Here is a 17,420-nt window from a genome sequence, read left to right on the forward strand (position 1 = left end):
TGCAGCCCGTAAACGGGTCAGCACATGGAATATGCTGGCAAGGTAACACATAGAGAGTAATGGAATGCAACAGCTATACTATATGCATATTTGGCTGGTGGAAAGCTCTACGGTTACAGTTTTTGCGTAAAGCCAATTTTTCCCTACTTCAAAGGAATAATTTTATTTAACTAATGGTAGTTGTTAAACATTGAGAATGGTTGACAGCATTCTCAATCCCAATTAAGTAACATCATTAAAACCCAACAATATTAATTAAAGTAACATGATGAGATTCACATTATAATCCAAGTACTAGATACTCAAGATGTCCATAACCGGGGACACGGCTAACCATGATTAGTTTATTACACTCTGCAGAGGTTTGCGCACTTTTCCCCACAAGACTCGATCGCCTCCGTTTGTTTTCTCGCACTACATGGTGTTTGAGAAGACGGATGACCGAGACATAGTCTTTCAGAAGCGCTAGCACCTTACGATCGGGTAGACCGTACCACCTACATCCCCTACATCTGCTAGTCTACCACTGTAAGAGTTCGCACAACTTAGTCAACTATGCTAGAGCCCATAATAGCTTGTGGCTACACACGGAAGTTTCTAGTATGAATAGTCTCATGATCCCTTTGAGCCTGGGTGGCGGTCCAAAAAAACAGGCAAGTCCTGGAATTCCCAGGTGCCTCAATCCACCCAGATGTGTGTTTAAGTTGCCACCTTAGATAAACCTTTAATTTACAAACTCACAACGGTCATGGATTTCACTCACCAATCCACGTCTACTAGCATAGCATGGCATAATAAGTAAACGTAGAAGTAACTCCCAAAGGTTTGATAATAAACAGGTAATAGGTACTACCTCATCTACTTCCCATCCCACAATTTATTTAGATCCTAATCACGCAATGTGTGAGGATTGATCTAATGCAATAAAATTGGGTAGTAGAAAAGGTATGATCAAAGTGTTACTTGCCTTGCTGATGATCCGAGAAACCTAACGATTCGAAGTAACAGGCGGCGCACTCCGGGTACTCTATCACAGACAAACAAACAAGCATACAATAAGTACTCATCTAATGCACGGGTAAAACTCAAATAAGAGATCTAACCAGAAGGTTCAACTTAAGAACTCCAGTTGGCAAAAAGAATCAAATCGAACGAAGCAAAGAAAGTCAAACGGCGAAAGAGAACAACTTCGTTCTAGAAATCTGGATCTAAGTCAAATTTTACAATAGCAAAAACTTGTTTAAGTAGATTATTCGGATAGAGGGTTTCGAGACGAAACTCCAGACGCCTGAATCGCCTGATTCCGATAAACGAGCGAAAAGTTAAACTGAAACGAAAATCGGATCAGGAATCGCGATCAGAAAAATCGCGGATTTAATCCGAGAAAAGAAAACGACGAATGGATTAACGAACGAACGTTCGTTATTAACCTAAACCAAAAAAACCGAAAAAAATAAAACCGACGAAAACCAATCGTTTTTTTAAAATGGCACGGATTTTGAGGTGCAGCGAACCTCGTGCGACATGCAGCGGCAGCTCCGGCGGGTCGGCGACAAGGCGGCGGCGGCTGGCGGCGGCGGCGGCTAGGGCGCGCTAGGGTTAGGGTTAGGGTTCGGGCGGCGGCGGCTGGTGGGCTGGCTCGGGCCCGAGGCGCGGCTTATAAAGCCCCGGCCAGGCGGAGTCCTGGCCGGTTACGGCCCGTAGTCGGTTGCGTTTTTTTAAATAATTACGCTCAGAAAATAAATAAAAATAAATACTAAACGGACTCCAAAAATCCCGAAATAAATTTTCTCGGGCTTCTAAAATCAAGCCCGACAAAGTGAACATTTATTTGGGCCCCAAATGCAATTTTGAAAAACGCGCATTTTTCCTATATTCAAATAAAAACACCAAAAAACTCTGAAATAAATCTTATTTGATTTTATTATTAAATCCTCAATATCTCTATATTTTGGGAAAGTCATTTTATTCCCTCTCTCATATTTTTGTAATAGAAATAATTGATGATAAAATAAATAAAATCAAATGATCCTATTTCCAAAATTTGAGAAAACTCAAATATGAAAATAACAAAATCCCCAACTCTCTCTGTGGGTCCTTAGTTGCTTAGAATTTTCTAGGATCAAAACCCAAAAGCAAATAAAATATGATATGCATGATGATCTAATGTATAACATTCCAAATTGAAAATTTGGGATGTTACACCGCAGCTCTAGGACATCAGTTATTCCTGCCAATCGCTAGCAACCTTGGGCCGAGAGAGATGTGAGGTACGCCCTTTAAACTGTGATGGAGGGAGTAGTTTAGTTAATAGAATTAATTAACTTAATTAATTCACTAATTAATTAATAAATAAATTTATTTATTTATTTTAAATTCTTTTTTAATTCTCCTTTTTTTGTTCTGGGGGTGGGGGGCTGTTGTCAACGGCATAGGGGGTAAATGGGTGGGCTACCGGGTGTGGGTGCACGGGCGCCTAGACACGGGGGCGCGCGGGCACAAGCGCCGGCGGCCAGGGCCAGCGCGTGCCTTTGCTCGGCCGGCTGGTCACGGGCACCACGGCACCGGGCAGCGGGCGGCAAGGCTGCACGGGGAGGCGAAGGAGTGGCGGCCAGCGAGCGGAGCAGTGGTTGAGGCACGGAGGGGACGACGGGCGCGCACAGTACTAGCAGGGGCGGCGGCAGCGTCAGCAGCTGCGGCGAGCGCACGCGCATGAAGCTCGAGCGGCGCAGGCGAGCATGGCCAGGTGGATGGGCGAGGCGCGGCGGCGGCACGCACAGGGGGCGATGGGCGCAGCGGAACGGCGGGGGCACGCGAGGGAGGAGGGAGAGTGGGCGCCATGGCAGCGTACACCGGAGGCGGGCGGGGAGCGACGTCCGACGGCGATGAAGGGCAGGGAGGCGCGCGTGCGGAGCCGGATAGGCTGAGAGGCGCGGTCGACAGCAGCACGGCGCGCGAGTAGGCACCGAGGCAAAGCGGCGTGGCGGGACACAAGCGGGGCGGCAGTGCCCGCGAGCACGGCGCGGCCACGGCAAACTAGCGAGAAGGTGAGGGAGGCAAAGAGGAGAAGGGGAGAGGCTCACAAAGCCCTGTAGTTGAGCGAGGCGGGCTCGGGGAGGAGTCGGGGTCGGGCGACGGGTCGGCGACGCAAATCCGGCGAGGAGGAGGTCGAGGACGGAGCGGTCCAGTAGGGAGGCGGTCCGACGAGGTGGTGGGTGATCCGGCGAACGGCGGCGAGGGGCGACGGGGGGCGACGATGTGGGTGGGATCGGGCGCTGGGGCCCCGATCCAGACGGGATCGAGAGACAGTGGGGGAGTGGGGATCGTGTGCGGATTAGGGTTAGGTTTCGGTGGGGGTAGGGGTTATAGAACGGGAGATGGGCCGACCTGGTGGCCCGCTGGGTCGAGGCCCAGTTGGGAGGGTGTTTATTTCTTTTACATTTTCTTTTCTGTTTATTTACTTTTCTCTATAGTTTCAATTTACCTTTAACTTTTAAAAATACAAAAATAGCTCCTAGATCAATATAGCTAAAAATACTACTGCCACCTTTAATTATGGCACCCAAATAAAATAGCCTAACATTTTACTAATTATAAAAGGCAACAATTAATTGATTAAGCCACTACTTTATTTATCTTAGTGCATTTAACTATTTTATAAAAACTTGGTTTCTTCATCAATATTACTTATGAATTATTTTACACCTCCATAACATTTTTGTTTTAATATTTGAAAAATTTATTGTTTGCCTGATTTTGAATTTGACTCCGAATCGGTTTCAAACTAACGCTAGATTAGCAACAGCAATCGGAGTGACGTGGTATCATTAGCACAGGTTCACTGTAGCTTAAACTAGATCATCGATGGCACGCGTTGCCGTGCCCATCTATTTTTCAATGGAATGATAGAATTTCTATAAATATATAGTCATAAAACATAGTGGCAGAAAAACATTGAAGTTACATTTGTATATTGGACGACCGTAAAAGATTCAAGTAATGCAATGGTGGGAGAGGACTGAATTTGTTAAACTTGGGTCTTAGCTTGAATTTGGTTCAATTTAGGTCTTACACATGAGGGCATTGGATATGGAGTTTGAGACATTGCTCGATATTCCTTTTGGTAATTGATCATTATCAAGGCAGCATCATAGATGATTTCCCCTAATATTGTAAGAAGCTGCCTCATTGAAAGTGCAACGCATACATAGGATAACAGTGGTCAATGTATAGCCATAACTTTGGATAATTCAGCCCTATAAAGGGGTAGTCTATATAGACTATAGTAATAGATCATAAAATAGTATTCTTTATGATTTGGTAGTTATCAAAAACACAAAGTAGGCATACATAGGAGACGGTTTATGAGTATAAGCACTGGCAATTCACCCTTTCCTGTAGGAGATGAGACTAACAGGCAATAGAAAAAGTTGTAATTCAGCTACATTGAATTTCTCTCTTGAGATCACCAGTTCAACTTTTCACGACCAATGTGACGTTTCACAATCATTTGTGCCAAACAACATGGAGAGCCAACGACCTTAGTTAGGCTATCAGCATACAATTGGACAATTTGCCTTCCAAGATGGAAGAACCAGCACAAAATTGTAGCAACTAAACATCATAATAAATTAATATATTCAATGAGAAGAATTTCGTGTAGCTAGCAAAATTTCCTTTTTAATATCTACAAACATCGCCGCATATTGAGGTTTATCTTCTAGGTGTACCACTTCGATACATTATTAGTTGCGCACTTTAGAAAACATCAGAATAAAACAGTATTTCTCTCCATCAACTTGTATTGTGCTCCTTTGTTAGCAATCAAGAATTCGATGTTCTCTCATGCTTTTGGCTGTTTAAAAAACATCATAATAAAATAGTATTTGGGTGTTTAAGAATGTAGGTAAAACTAAGGGGCTCCCTTCCTTCTGAAATAGTGAATTCGTCTTCTCTCAGGAGCTGTCGAGAATGGAATGTGTGGTTATTCGATCTGCAATGACGACGATAGAAGTATTTGTTACATAAGTACTGACATTACTGCAAATGGCTGGTACCAAGTAAATACTAACCATCAGTATGCTTTTGCATCTCAGTTATGTCTCAATAATTGTTCAAATCATTTTTCCACCATTAACTACTTTTCCAAGTGCCGTATGTGGAAGCTGATGGAGCATCACGTCCATTATAGAAAAATTGTGCAAAAAAGCATGATAGAGCATTAAGAAACCCTTGCATATATAGCACCGTGCTTAGTTCATACTTATTCCAAATTTAGTTTCACAATTTAAATTGTAATCTTCCTATGCTCGTGTTTAAAAAAATGTACTTAACTGTAAAAAATCCTTCTAGGACATAGTACTATTTTCAACCACTAAACTACCCAAATAGTGATCTTTTAGGCTTATAGATATTAGATATAGTTCCAATGATGTTTAATAGTAAATAAATAAGGATTACTTACACTTGATTATGCACGGCCAACAGGAAGATAACATATATATCATGCTTTGTCACTGCAGCAAATAGAAATCTAACTGCCATCAACAGATCTAAAGAAGCCCACTTGAACATGAAAGTCTTTTCAAATACCTAGATAATAGATAAATGCATCAACAAAATGTGGTAAGGTATGGTCATGACAATAGTTGGCAAAAGTACATGCATAGATTAAAATCGAAACTCTGTTCTTTTATGGCAACCTATTGTTCTCCAATTGGCAAACCACAAGAAGACAATCAATTGCCATCTAATGGTAGAGAACTGCACTGTAGCAGGGATGTGTTAGATGAACAAACCTTGAGCTCCCAAGATTTGAACTTGCATGTATCTTCCCCTTGCAGCCCCTCTCTATTCACCAAGCGACCTGTTGAATTAGTTCTCTATTACTGACATTCAGTGAAAAAACAAAAGATATCAAATAATATACTTGGTGAGATTGTATTCAGGATGCACAAGGTACATGATATAACCAGCTAGCAGATTTAATTTACAATAAGCAAAGAACCTTTGAGTGATTGAAACAAAATTCAAACTTGTATAATAATCCGACATTAAAGTATTCAAACTATTCCTTATTTCTTTACTCAAATCAACATGTTGGTGAGATACCATCCAAATTATCATAGGAATCAGGAATGCACATTGCAGAGGACAGCTGATGAGAGGTGAGATTACCTTAATGCTTGGGGAAGACGAGGATAGAGGAGAGGAGGAGCAGTAGCAGCAAACTTGGGCCGGAGGACGTCGCAGTCGGCGAGCTCGGGGGCGGGGGCACCGGGTGCTCCTCCTCATTCCTGGGGGAGGGGAGGCAAGCGGAAGGAGGGGTCGCGCCGAGGTCGGAGGCGGAGGCAAAACCTGGCCACCACGGCCACGAGTGGGTGCGGCAAGGAGTAACAGCGATGGCAAAGAGGAAATGTCGCCCATCTGCTACAGGCGGGATCCTGTCGATCGCCGGATCCTCCTGTGCGTCGCGCCAGATCGAGGCTGGATGCCTCACCTCGGGTCGATCCCTCCAGCACCGATCAATGGCAAGCCTTTCCTGAGATTGATCCCCACTTGCGCCGCAATCCCTCGGGAGGCTCGAGATGGGATGGAGGAAGACCGCCCGCGTAGCTCCTTCGATGGATCGAGCCCACGCGGTAGAATGGGCTGGCCAACGGGCCCAGTGCACAAGAGGCCTTCGTTTCAGCATCTGGAGCAGCAGCCCACAAGACAGATGGGCCAGGTTGCAGGACAGATCGCTCTACACACTAAATTTGACGGCTAGGAACATTCAAATCACGAAAACGGACGACCTTAAATATATGGGTGTCACAGTGCACTAAACTATCAAGTAGTCATCATACTGAGCTTGCCAAACATTCATAATGTCTGCATTTCCTCCTGCAATAGTTATGTCACCTAGTGGTGCATCAAGGACATAATTCTTTTGTGCAACAATGAGGATAATCCTCATATCATGGACCTAGTCCGCATCATTGCTACTATCAACTTTCAACTTAGTTTTCTCTAGGAACATATCATAAATAAAACGGGGAAGCTATACGCAAGCAATTGATCTACAACATAGATATGCAAATACTATCTGGACTAAGTTCATGATAAATTAAAGTTCAATTAATCATATTACTTAAGAACTCCTACTTAGGTAGACATCCCTCTAATCATCTAAGTGATCACGTGATCCATATCAACTAAACCATGTCCGATCATCACGTGAGATGGAGTAGTTTTCAATGGTGAACATCACTATGTTGATCATATCTACTATATGATTCATGCTCGACCTTTCGGTCTCAGTGGTCCGAGGCCATATCTGCATATGCTAGGCTCGTCAAGTTTAACCCAGGTATTCTGCGTGTGCAAAACTGGCTTGCACCCGTTGTATGTGAACGTAGAGCTTATCACACCCGATCATCACGTGGTGTCTCGGCACGACGAACTGTAGCAACGGTGCATACTCAGGGAGAACACTTATACCTTGAAATTTATTGAGAGATCATCTTATAATGCTATCGTCGTACTAAGCAAAACAAGATGCATAAAAGATAAACATCACATGCAATCAATATAAGTGATATGATATGGCCATCATCATCTTGCACCTTCGATCTCCATCTCCAAAGCACCGTCATGATCACTATCGTCACCGGCTTGACACCTTGATCTCCATCATAGCATCGTTGTCGTCTCACCGACTATTGCTTCCACGACTATTGCTACCGCATAGTGATAAAGTAAAGCCATTACATGGAGATTGCATTTCATACAATAAACCGACAACCATATGGCTCCTGCCAGTTGCCGATAACTTTGACACACAACATGATCATCTCATACAACAATTTATATAATCATGTCTTGACCATATCACATCACAACAAACCCTGCAAAAACAAGTTAGACGTCCTCTACTTTGTTGTCGCAAGTTTTACATGGCTGCTACGGGCTTCTAGCAAGAACCGTTCTTACCTACGCATCAAAACCACAATGATTTTTCATCAAGTGTGCTGCTTTAACCTTCAACAAGGGCCGCGCGTAGTCACACTCGATTCAACTAAAGTTGTAGAAACAGACACCCACTAGCCACCTGTGTGCGAAGCATGTCGGTAGAACCAATCTCATGAACGTGGTCATGTAATGTCGGTCTGGGCCGCTTTATCCAACAATAACGCCGAATCAAAGTATGACATGCTAGTAAGCAGTATGACTATTATCGCCCACAACTCTTTGTGTTCTACTCTTGCATATAACATCTACGCATAGACCTGGCTCGGATGCCACTGTTGGGGAACGCAGTATTTCAAAAAAATTCCTACGATCATGTAATATATATCTAGGAGATGCATAGCAATGGGAGGGGAGAGTGTGTCTACGTACCCTCATAGACCGAAAACGGAAGCGTTTAATAACGCGGTTGATGTAGTTGAACGTCTTCCCGATCCAACCAATCAAGTATGGAATGCACGACACCTCTGCATTCTGCACACGTTCAGCTTGGTGACGTCCCTCGTACTCTTGATCCAGCTGAGGCCGAGGGTGAGTTGCGTCAGCACGACGGCGCATTGACGGTGATGATGAAGTTACCGACGCAGGGCTGCGCCTAAGCACTACGACAATATGATCGAGGTGGAAAACAGTGGAGGGGGGCACCGCACACGACTAAGGATCAACTTGTGTGTCTATGGTGTGCCCCCTCCCCCGTATATAAAGGAGGGGAGGAGGAGGAGGGCCGGTCTCAAGGGGCGCGCCTAAGAGGGGGATTCCTCCTCCTACTAGGAGCAGGTTTGCCCCTTTCCTAGTCCAAGTAGGAGAAGAAGGAAGGAGAGGAAGAAGAGACTGAAAGGGGGGCCGACCCCCTAGCCCTAGTCCAATTCGGTTTGGGCTAGGTGGGCGCCACCTCTTGGCCTGCCTCCTCTCTTCCACCACTAGGCCCATAAGGCCCAATAACTTCCCGGAGGGGGTTCCGGTAACCCCAGGTACTCCGAAACGACCCGAACCATCCCGGTGTTCGAATGTAGCCTTCCAATATATGAATATTTATGTCTCGACCATTTCGGGACTCCTCGTCATGTCTGTGATCACATCCGGGACTCCAAACAACCTTCGGCACATCAAATCACATAACTCATAATACATATCGTCATCGAACGTTAAGCGTGTGGACCCTACGGGTTCGAGAACTATGTAGACATGACCGAGACTAATCTCCGGTCAATAACCAATAGCGGAACCCAGATGCTCATATTGGCTCCTACATATTCTACAAAGATCTTTATTGGTCAAACCACATAACAACATAGGTTGTTCCCTTTGTCATCGGTATGTTACTTGCCCGAGATTCGATCATCGGTATCATCATACCTAGTTCAATCTCGTCACCGGCAAGTCTCTTTACTCATTCCGTAATGCATCATCCCATGACTAACTCATTAGTCACATTGCTTGCAAGGCTCATAGTGATGTGCATTACCGAGAGGGCCCAGAGATACCTCTCCGATACACTGAGTGACAAATCCTAATCTCGATCTATGCCAACTCAACAAAACACCATCGGAGATACCTGTAGAGCATCTTTATAGTCACCCAGTTACGTTGTGACGTTTGATAGCACACAAGGTGTTCCTCTGGTATTCGGGAGTTACATAATCTCAGTCATAGGAACATGTATAAGTCATGAAGAAAGCAATAGCAATAAACTAAACGATCATAGTGCTAAGCTAACGGATGGGTCTAGTCCATCACATCATTCTCTAATGATGTGACCCCGTTCATCAAATGACAACACATTTCCATGGCTACGAAACTTAACCATCTTTGATTAACGAGCTAGTCAAGTAGAGGCATACTAGGGACACTCTGTTTGTCTATGCATTCACACATGTACTAAGTTTCCGGTTAATACAATTCTAGCATGAATAATAAACATTTATAATGATATAAGGAAATATTAATAACAACTTTATTATTGCCTCTAGGGCATATTTCCATCAGCAACTCAATGAATAAAATTTACTTTTTGCTTCCTGTTCTTGAGTATTAGAACAATTATGCTACTGTTATGATTGTCTTTTTTGTGTTTAAATTAGTGTTTGTGCCAAGTAAAGGTTTTAGGATCTTCTTGGGTGATAGTTGACTTGATCTTGCTAAAAAACAGAAACTTTAGCGCTCACAAAAATAATTTTCAGTTTTTACCAGAGCGTAATAAAATACCAATTATTTTTGCAAAAGATTAATATACAAATTTCTCAGGCCGTCCTAATTTTGAAGGATTTTTGGAGTTCAAGAAGTATTTGAAATATCCAGATTTCTACAGACTATTCTGTTTTTGACAGATTCGTTTTCTTTGCGTTGTGTGCTTGTTTTGATGATTCTATGGTTTTCTTTGAAGAGTTTTTGACATAGAAAAGTTGGAATACAGTAGATATAATGCAAGAATAAAATATGAATGAGTTCTAATAGTACTTATAGTAGTGATTTGCTTTCTTATACTAACGGATCTCACGAAGGTTTTGTTGAGTTTTGTGTGGTTGAAGTTTTCAAGTTTTGGGTGATGTTACGATGGATGAATGAATAAGGAGTAAGAAGAGCCTAAGCTTGGGGATGTCCATGGCATCCCAAGCTATCATCCAAAGAGAAGCAAGCAACTAAGCTTGGGGATGCCACGAGTGGCTTCCCCTCTTTCTTCTAACGACCATCGGTATTTTACTGGAAGCTATATTTTTATTCATCACATACTATGAGTTTTGCTTGGAGCGTCTTGTATGATATGAGTCTTTGCTTGATTTGCCTTTTGTTTTAAGTCTCGATTCCTTGCTGGACACACCTATTTGGGAGACCTAAAATTATGCCATGACTTGTTAGAATTGCTCTCTATGCTTCACTTCAATTTTTGTGAGCTATGGAACTGCTCTAGTACTTCACTTATATCTTTTTGAGCATGGTGTACTTTAGTATTTTTAAAGAAATGCTCTCTTTCTTCACTTAGATTTATTTGAGAGTTAGTAATTTTTGTAAGAAATTCTCTCTTGCTTCACTTAAATTAATTTGATAGAAAGAAATATTATGCTCATGATCTTCACTTATATTTGTTTGAGCTTATCAAAAGAATACTATGAAATTAGTCCCAAAGTGATATATATCCAAGAAGGATATAATAAAAACTTTCATGAAGACCATTGGAAAAAGTAACCTTGACTCTTTGTAATAGTTTTGACATATGATGATGTGATATGTGAGTCATGTTGATGAGTAATTATGCTTTTGTAAGAATATTGGTGTTAAGTTTTGTGATTCCCTATGCAAGCACAAAAGTCAATAGTCATGCAATGAAATTACATCCTACTTGTGGTGCATTATTCGGTGTTACTTATGCTCAATGCTCTCTTATGAGATTATTTGTTTCTTGGTTGTTCGCTTCTCAATCTTTTGCTAGCCTTCATTTTGCACTAAGTATGATCACTACTTGTGCATCCAAAATCCTTTAAACCAGTTTTGCTACATGAGTCCACTATACCTACCTATATGTGGTACTCTTTTGCCGTTCTAAGAAAATTTGTATGTGCCATATCTAATTTTCAAAATAAATTTCTCTTTTGTGTGCCTGTACCACTTGCGAGGCGGTGAGGGGTGGCCAATATTTTCCATGCTAGATGTGTTATTCTCACGATGAGTGTTTATTCACTTGTCATTGCATGAGAGTAAGGCAAAGGTATTAGGGATGCCCAGTCCCAAAATGAAAAATGAATTTACTTTATGTTGTCAAATAATAAATTCCTTGGAAACTGTTGGTATGGAGGGCACCCATGGATACGGTTAGCCATGGAAAGTGAAAGTATGGTTGAAAAAGGAATAAACTTTATTTTCTGTTTGGGAACCGCCTATGATATATCTAGCATGGAAAGTGTTGGGTGCTCTAAGTCGTTTTGGTTGGTGGAAAAAGTATTCCTCTCAAAATGTTTTTATCTTTCAATTTTTGCTTTGAGCTCTGGAACCTCTACAAATCCCTACTTCCCTCTGTGAAGGGCCTTTCTTTTACTTTATGCAATTTTTATTTTTATTTTGAGTCTACATATTCTCTTATAAAGCACCAACTAGGGGGCACTATGATCGTACTTGAGCATTGGGTGTAGCTAATATGCGAGTGTGTTTCATGAATGGATCAATGATTGAGCATGATGGGCTAGGGATAACTTATTTTAGCATTGATATTTTGGAAGACATGGTTGCTTGTTGATATGCTTGAGTATTTAAGTCCTCATGTCAAAACTAGACTATTGCTTTGAACAATATTAAAGTCCAAATGTCCATGCTACAAAGAAAAGAATATGAGATGACATGTTAGGCAGCATTCACATCAAAAATTCTGTTTTTACCATTTACCTACTTGAGGACGAGCAGGAATTAAGCTTGGGGATGCTGATACGTCTCCAACGTATCGATATTTTTTTATTGTTCCGTGTTGTTATATTATCATTCTTGGATTGGATGTTTTACAATCATTTTACAGTCATTTTATATCATGTTTTGGTACTAACCTATTGACATAGTGCCAAGTGCCAGTTGTTGTTTTTCCATGTTTTTTACATAGCAAGAAATCAATACCAAACAGAGTCCAAATGCAGCAAAAAAATTGTCGATTTTTTTGGACCATAAGACATCCAGTGGGCCAGAGAAGCGTATGAGGGGTGCTCCGAGGGGAGCACAACCCACCAGGGCGCGCCTGGAGGCCCAGGCGCTCCCTGGTGGGTTGTGCCCACCTCTAACGCCTCCTAAACCGACTCTTTTCTCTATAAATATCCTAATATTTCAGAAACCCTAGGGGAGTCGATGAAAATCAATTCAGCCGCCGCAGAGTCCAAAACCACCAGATCCAATCTAGACACCATCATGGAGGGGTTCATCATGCCCATTGGTGCCTCTCCGATGATGCGTGAGTAGTTATTTGTAGACCTACGGGTCTGTAGTTAGTAGCTAGATGGCATCCTCTCTCTCTCTCTCTCTCGTTTGATTCTCAATACAATAGTCTCTTGGAGATCCATATGATGTAACTCTTTTTGCGGTGTGTTTGTTGGGATAGGATGAACTTTGAGTTTATGATCAGAGATCCATCTTTTTGTCCATGAAAGTTATTTGAGTGTTATTTGATCTCTTATTTGTATGATTGCTTATAGCCTCATATTTCTTCTTTGATATTTGGGTTTTGTTTGCCCAACTTGATCTATTTATCTTGCAATGGGAACAGGTGCTTTATGATGGGTTCGATCTTACGGTGCTTGATCCCAGTGACAGAAGGTGAACCAACACGTATGTATCATTGCCATTAAGGATAACAAGATGGGTCTATTTCTACATAAATAGATCTTGTCTACATCATGTCATCGTTCTTATTGCATTACTCTGTTTCTCCATGAACTTAATACACTAGAGGCATGCTGGATAGCGGTCGATGTGTGGAGTAATAGTAGTAGATGCAGGCAGGAGTCGGTCTACTAATCTTGCACGTGATGCCTGTATAATGATCATTGGCTGGATATCGTCATGATTATTTGAAGTTCTATCAATTGCCCAATAGTAATTTGTTTACCCACCCGTTTGCTATTTTTCTCGAGAGAAGCCACTAGTGAAATCTACGGCCCCCAGGTCTCTTCTTTAATATATTTGCCTTTGTGATCTATTTTTCTTTGCTTTTATTTTCAGATCTATAAATCAAGAATACAAAAATACCTTGCTGCACTTTATTTTATTTGGCGTTCGATCTATCAAATTATTACAACTCTCTCACGTCTATTTGCCAATTTCTGGCGTCTTTGCCCGAAAGGGATTGACAGCCCCTTTAACACGTCAGGTTGGGAGTATTTGTTATTTGTGTGCAGGTGTTGTTTACGTAGTGTTGCTTGGTTCTCCTACTAGTTCGATAACCTTGGTCTCATGACTAAGGGAAATACCTACCATCACGGTGCTGCATCATCCCTTCCTCTTTGGGAAATACCGACGTAGTCTAGCAGACATCAAACTCCTCCTAATTACAAGAATTCTTTGATTGTACGGGATCTATTCAAGAATTCTTTGATTGTACAAGATATATGCCTGTTAGTAAAAGATATATTATCTTTGATTCAAATTGTTATGTGGATGCCATTGTTATGCTCGTTGAAAATTTTGAAAGAAAATTTGTGCATATCCATCCTGCTTTGCAAAAGGTGTTTTTACGAACTTCCCAACATTAATCATCCAATAGCTAAAAAGTTTGCCACCATCATTCTTACGCGTGAATTTTATTTTATAATACAAGAAGCTAGGGATTTTTTTCTTTCTATAAAAAGATGTTGAACACCCTCCAATTGAAGATATCCTCCATGATAAAGAAACTATGCATAGTTTGGAATCTAGGGATTATCAATGTTATAGTGAAAATCTTAGGAGGAGAGTTCCCTATTCGGAAATTTCTCAATATTTGTACCTTGAGGCTTATGAGGAGTTTGATTTGATTACAAGGGGAATTTATGTAGGATTTAATAGGGATTGGTTGAATAAGATGCTGAAGGAACCCGTTAGAAATGAGATACGTGTTTTATATGATGATATATATGGTGATGATCCCGACTATGGGTTTAGGAATGTTAAAATTACCAATCAAAGTCCTTTTAATGATTTAAGTTCATCTACTAGGAGGGAAATTAAGTAAAGGATTGATTTTCTAAGATGAGTTTTGGAGGATTTGATGAGAAAAGAATTGCATACCAAAGATGATAATACCTAGATCTATTTCTGTTTTTATGCCTAGCTAAGGGCGTTAAACAATAGCGCTTGTTGGGAGGCAACCCAATTTTATTTTTGTTCTTACTTTTTAGGTTCTGTTTTGCAATAAATAATTCATCTAGCCTCTGGTTAGATGTGGTTTTGTGTTTTAGTTAGTGTTTCTGCCAAGTAAGACCTTTAGGATGGCTTACGGTGATAGTTGATTTGATCTTACTGAAAAACAGAAACTTTTGCGCTCAGGAAAACAATTCTAATTTTTAACAAAAGTGTGATAAAATACTGATTCTTTTTACAGAAGATTAATAAACAAATTTCCCAGGATGTCCAAAATTTTCAGAATTTTTGGAGTTACAGAAGTATTCGAGAGTTACAGATTACTATAGACTGTTCTGTTTTTGAGAGATTCTGTTTTCTATGTGTTGTTTGCTTATTTTAATGAATGTACGGGTAGTATCGGGGATATGAACCATGGAAAAGTTGGAATACATTATATATTACACCAATATAAATAAAGAATGAGTTCACAACAGTACCGAAAGTGGTGATTTATTTTCTTATACTAATGGAACTTATGAGATTTTCTGTTGAGTTTTATGTTGTGAAGTTTTCAAGTTTTGGGTAAGGATTTGATGGACCATGGAATAAGGATTGGCAAGAGCCTAAGCTTGGGGATGCTGAAGGCACCCCAAGATAATATTCAAGGACATCCAAGAGCCTAAGCTTGGGGATGCCCCGGAAGGCATCCCCTCTTTCGTCTTCGCCTATCGGTAACTTTACTTGGGACTATATTTTTATTCACCACATGATATGTGTTTTGCTTGGAGCGTCTTATATGATATGAGTCTTTGCCTTTTAGTTTGCCACAAAAATCCTTGCTGTACACACCTTTTGAGAGGGACATGCATGAATCGTGATTTATTAGAATACTCTATGTGCTTCACTTATATCTTTTGAGCTAGGCAATTTTGCTCTAGTACTTCACTTATATCTTTTTAGAGCACGGCGGTGGCTTTATTTTATAGAAATTATTGAACTCTCATGCTTCACTTATATTATTTTGAGAGTCTCTAAATACCATGGCAATTTGCTTTGGTTATAAATTTAGTCCTAATATGATAGACATCCGAGATGGGTATAATAACACTAGTACAACGAGCTCCTAAACAAACGGTTTTTAACCCCTTTCCATGACGGCATTTGGAACCGTCGCCAAGTGAGTGTGGGAGATAGGGGGGTCCTTCCCACACAACCCAGAAACCGTCGGGTATATGCCCTCCTGGCACGCACGCCCGACAAAATGAGATTGTGTGCGACCGGCGAGCGCTCAAATACGGAAATACGTATAATAGAGCTAAAAATACAATTATACGGCGAAATTGTTTCCGGTTGCAAGTACATCCCACACAGTCAGTCCCCACCAAACGTTTCCGTTCGTATGTACATCCCACACAGTCGCTCCAAGGAAAATGTTTCCATTCACAGGTACATCACAAACATTTTTCCCGTTAAATCGTTTGCGTTATTGAATGTATCACACACGGTCCGTAGAAGAAACTGTGTGGCAAAGGCTCTCCATCACACATAGTTTTTATGTGGTAAACGTTTGCGCAAGGTGGCCTAACGCAAACAGTTTTCAAGAGAAAGTCATGTGTGATTGTTCATTGATCCAACACGGTTTATTCCTAGAAACTGTGTGTGTTGCCTGAGGTCATCGCCCACGGTATTTGTTCAACAACCGTTTGCAATAGCAAACCCAATTAGCAGGCTAATTATCCGATTATTCATAATCCATTTATTAATGTGATTGTCATTTCATATTAAGCACATAATATATTTCATTTTCATAATTGAAATACATTAGAGTACAACATCATATAGCTTCAGCACTCAGCTACCCCATTACACAAACTACACCAGGACCAAGTTTCACATGCAACATCTATAACCTTTCGAAATTAGCATCATAGATGGTACATAGATAGATGTATCTCATCTGGAAAACTGCTGAAGTAGAAGGCGAACATTGAGCCTTGATTGATGTTGAAGGTCTTTCTAACTTTAGGACAGTGCCTGTGGATGATTGACCGTCCATCCTTCGTCCTCTTCAGGAACACTTCAATATTGAACCGTGGGTGTTGTATGAATACCTTCCTCGCCTCCTGGCCATACAGGTGGTTTGAGAGGTAATCATCAGCGAACTGCTTTGGAAAGGCCTGAAAACAAGGATGTGCATAAATATCTTCTCTATATTGGAAATGGGGCAAAGGAATAAAAAAGGCAAGGTATAATAGTTAGTACCATCCTGTAGTGAACTGATGTCTTCTTCCTTGTGCAGACAAAGGTCTTTTTTTTGTCGCTAATTTCTTTATCCTAACAATCTTTCGGAGTTTCTTAAAATGACTGATATTCATGGAAAACTCATTTTCCCATATGCAAAAAGGGTCGAACAGTGGGTTAAAACCTCCGACAGCAGGACCTACATGTGCAAGACCAAATTATTAAAAACCTAAATTTTAGAATGGTTCCTGCAATTGCACAATAATGTGCTATTAGACAACGGACCATGCACATGCTAACCTCGATTGTAAACCTCAGTGCTTCCCATTGTTTCCCAGCAACACATATAAGGTAGTTAGTCATCAGGTTAAGTAAGGGTT

General features: G+C 41.2%; 1 long non-coding RNA gene across 1 annotated transcript; it reads right to left on the bottom strand.

Annotated features, from left to right (window-relative positions):
- Positions 1 to 4,747: 4,747 nt before the first annotated feature.
- LOC119314485 lies at positions 4,748 to 6,560 on the bottom strand. The gene is made up of 3 exons (XR_005152329.1): positions 6,178 to 6,560; positions 5,465 to 5,850; positions 4,748 to 4,993 (listed from the first exon to the last, which is right to left on the bottom strand). It is a non-coding gene; the product is annotated as an uncharacterized LOC119314485 (long non-coding RNA).
- Between the last annotated feature and the right edge of the window lie 10,860 nt (positions 6,561 to 17,420).

The sequence above is a fragment of the Triticum dicoccoides genome, chromosome 6A (assembly GCF_002162155.2).
Source record: "Triticum dicoccoides isolate Atlit2015 ecotype Zavitan chromosome 6A, WEW_v2.0, whole genome shotgun sequence".
In the NCBI taxonomy this organism is placed as follows: domain Eukaryota; kingdom Viridiplantae; phylum Streptophyta; class Magnoliopsida; order Poales; family Poaceae; genus Triticum; species Triticum dicoccoides.